The sequence below is a fragment of the Acomys russatus genome, chromosome 13 (genome assembly GCF_903995435.1).
Source record: "Acomys russatus chromosome 13, mAcoRus1.1, whole genome shotgun sequence".
In the NCBI taxonomy this organism is placed as follows: Eukaryota; Metazoa; Chordata; class Mammalia; order Rodentia; family Muridae; genus Acomys; species Acomys russatus.
The window spans coordinates 28473467-28477710 of record NC_067149.1 but is presented as its reverse complement, the minus strand read 5'-3'; positions in this window follow the sequence as shown (position 1 = coordinate 28477710).

The following is a 4244-nucleotide window of genomic DNA, read 5'->3' as shown; positions in this document are numbered from 1 at the left end:
AGCACACTGGTTTATAAATGTCCCCTTTTATGAGGACAGACATTAACCCTAATGGACCACCTGAGGGATGAGACTTTGGTTTTTTGTTTTTGTTTTTATCAAGACAGGGTCTCTCTGTCCCAGACTCACTTTGTAGACCAGGCTGGTCTTGAACTCACAGTGATCCACCTGTCTCTGCCTCTCGAGTGCTGGGATTAAAGATATGTGCCACCACGCCCGGCGGGATGAGGCTTAATAATCATGGAAAGTTAACAACATCTTGATGGTGTTCTGGGCCGGACACTGAGCTGAAGCTTTTTCTAGTGTGACAGTTCATTTTCTTTGTCAACATGACTGGGTTTGGAACCACCTAGGAGACACACCACTGGCCATTTCCAGGGAGGTTTAACTGAGGAAAGATCAACATTGAAAGTGGGTGGCACCTCGCTATGAACTGGAGGCCTGGACTGAATAAAGAAGGAGACAGCAGGAAGCAACTGCCTACAAGCATTTACCTTTTCCTGCTTCCTCACTGTGGAGACAGAATAAGGAGCTGTGATTTCCCCACCATGGCCGGCTCTATTTTCTGGCCCAGGAGCCAAAAGAAACTCTTCCTCTCTTAAGCCATTATTAGGTATTCTGCCATGGCAAAGAGAAAAACAATGCATCTGGGGAATGTTTTCCTCTCACTGCAGGTTCACAGAAGTGCCATTCCTTTTGTGGGAGAGGAAACTGAGGTATATATTCAGTAAGGGTAAGGCCAAGAGTTCTGCCAATCATATCCTAAAATTAGCCCTTTTGAGGATCATGAGACTGAGGTTGAGAAGTGGGGCGACTTGCTTCCCTGTGTGACTGACTACCCTGGAGGCCCACTGTTAGTACCTTTGCAGAGGTGAGGAGAGGAAGCCCACTGTCAGTACCTCTGCAAGGATGAGGAGAGCCCACTGTCAGTACTTCTGCAGGAGTGAGGAGAGCCTACTGTCAGTACCTCTGCAGAGGTGAGGAGAGGAAGCCCACTGTCAGTACTTCTGCAGGAGTGAGGAGAGCCCACTGTCAGTACTTCTGCAGGGGTGAGGAGAGCCCACTGTCAGTATCTCTGCAGGGGTGAGGAGAGCCCACTGTCAGTGCTTCTGCAGGGGTGAGGAGAGCCCACTGTCAGTACTTCTGCAGGGGTGAGGAGAGCCCACTGTCAGTACTTCTGCAGGGGTGAGGAGAGCCCACTGTCAGTACCTCTGCAGGGGTGAGGAGAGCCCACTGTCAGTACCTCTGCAGGGGTGAGGAGAGCCCACTGTCAGTACTTCTGCAAGGATGAGGAGAGCCCACTGTCACTACTTCTGCAGGGGTGAGGAGAGCCCACTGTCAGTATCTCTGCAGGGGTGAGGAGAGCCCACTATCAGTATCTCTGCAGGGGTGAGGAGAGCCCACTGTCAGTACTTCTGCAGGAGTGAGGAGAGCCCACTGTCAGTACCTCTGCAAGGATGAGGAGAGCCCACTGTCAGTACTTCTACAGGGGTGAGGAAAGCCCACTGTCAGTACTTCTGCAGAGGTGAGGAGAGGGCTGGGGCTGACACTTGTCTGGGATCCAGAGGGTCAGCCCAGCCCCAGATGGCCTGGGTCTGAGACAATGCCCTGGGCCTTTCAGGCCTATGAGCCTCTGATTCCTCAGCTATAAAATGGTATCGTAACAGAGGTGTGACTGTCAGACACATTTCATCTCCCTAAAGTTTCCCCAGCCCTGCATTACAAGGCCTGAAGTTTCTAGGGCAGTGTCTGGCTCTAATCCAAACCCCATAAATGGCAGTCGGCGGGTCTGTGCCTACTCCCACCCCAACACCCCTATCCCCTATAATTGGAGTCTTGTCGGGGAGTTACTGGCTTGGTGTTTTTACAGGCTCCCCGCATCCCCTCCCCACATTGCCTGCAAACAGAGGCCTTGTAAGACCCGAGCCAAAAACATAGCTAAGAGGATGTGTGCCAGTGACCTGGCCCCTCTAAGGATGATGTAGAGAACTTTCCAGGGCTGGGCCTGTTCCTGTTCTCCCTCTAGCAGCTCCTGCCTCCCTCTTCCTTCCACAGAAGCTGCTCTGTCCCCTCAGACTGGGCCAGCTCCCATTCAATTCTCTAATAGTTCTGGGAAGGGTAGAGGCTGTGTTTACAGGCCAACCTGGAAGCAGCCAGCCAGGAAAGTCAGTCAGCCTGCCATTGTCTCACAGTCGGACTCTGACACGTAGCCAGGCCCACACAGCAAGGCCCGGCCGCTTGCACTATGAGTCACAACCAGCTAGCCAGTTGCCTGGCCAACATCAACCAGTCTGCCCATTAGTATACCCTCCCTGGCAAGCACTTGGCTGCCGCATGACAGCCAGACTTGGCTACATTGTCAGGGACACTCAGTCATGGCTGCTCCTGTCTCGGATCAGTCAGACACCCAGCCAATATCAATCTGCCAGAAGTTGCCTATTTCAGCCTGACACAGCCACTAACACTGTGCATCGGTACTACAGTAATCAGGTTTCCTGGTCATCTCAATCTGTCAGTTAGTCAGTTAGTCAACATCCAGCTGCCAGCCAGTAGGCATCAGTCACCCAGACAACTACAAAGACTCAGTCAGCCATCTAGTCAAACCAGTTAGTCCCTAGGATATTATTTCACAGCTGGACTCAGTTTTTCTGTCACAGCTATCCAGTCAGGCACAAACACTCACACCATGAGGTACCAGCCAGGCAGACTAGGTAGGATAACCATGTGATCACTTTTCAGTAACTAAGGCAAGTAAGTGGTCAGGCCTGTCAGATGGGCACAGTCCCTTTCTGTTTGCTGAATGGTCAGTTACATCACCTCAGGCAGCCACCATCTGTGGCCTGGTAGGTCACCCGGCCAATCAGTAACAAGATGGGAAAACAAGCCTCAGAGATCACAGGCACATACAGTCATACAATCAGTGTGAAAGATACAATCTCCCTGCCCCCACCCCCAAGCCTGCTATCCTGTCAGTCACAGCCATCAAGCCATCAATCAAGTTTGTTACTGGGCAGTCTCAGGAGATCAAATTCAGTCTGTCAGTCATCTATCCATCCATCCATCAGTCAGTTGCCTGGCTATTTAGTCAGCATGAAGTTTTAGGCAACCATACCACCTGACCCACTGTCATCAAGTCAGTCACGTTGACACTAAGTCAGCCTCCTGACTGACTCATCCTTTAGGTGGTCGGTCAGGCTTACTCTAGTCACAGTGTCACTGACATAAGGCTGTTTTGCTTGCTATGAAGTGTGTTAACTGCTAGGGGTGTGTGTGTGTGTGTGTGTGACATCATGCATGTGGAGGCCATAGGACAACCTGGGTGGCCAGCCTTGGAAGCAGGTGCCTTAACCTGCTAAGCCATCTTGCTGGCCCATTTTATTCATTTCTGGGGCTGGTGTAAAGTGGAACTGTTCTGTAAGTGTCATTTTCAAATTGTTTATTGCCTGTGGATAGATAGACACCTTTACCCTCTGAGCCACCTTGCCAGCCCAAAGTAATCTACTCTCCAGCTGTCCAGTGTGTGGAAACAGAGCATAGGGCTCACGCTGTCTCCTTGGATTTGCAGAACATAGAAGCAGGGAGGGCTGAGACGTGGGGAAGGTACTGACAAGAAAGTGACATTCTGAGCATCTGGAGCTTCATGGCTCTTCACAGGATGTGTGTTCAGAGATGGAGGCAGTCACGTTCACACGCTTGACAGTGGACTTCTGGCCCTTTAATGTGAAAGGCTCTTCAGCCACTGGCCTAGGCCCAAGGGAAGGCTCCCCAGTTTTAACCAGCTTAAGCTGCCTCCAAGTTCCTGAAAAGCAACTTATGCAACCTCTAGAATAGCCGTGTGTCCCGTGTCAGAGGGTGTCACGCTGACCGGAACATGTCGTTCAGCTACCCCGTCACCACCGCCATCTTTGAGGAAAGCATTAAGCGTGAAGTGAAGCCAGAGGGTTCCTTTGAGCTTCATTCATTATCAAGAAGCCTCTCTCAGGGGCCGGGTTAGTCCCACTCACAGGCGGTTAGTCACCACAATACACGCACCCACTGACCATCAGCCCGCTGTCCTCTAATGGAGACACCCCGAGTCCTTACGGTATTCACATGAAGTAGGAACAAACCTCTGGTGGAAACATAGAACTGAAAACATGGCTTACCGTAATCTTCAACACGTCAAGAACCAGTGGTCCCCATTGCAGCCCCCCTGTGTCTGATGAATAGGGGCAGGCAGGGCAGGGGAGGCCAGGGCATGCACA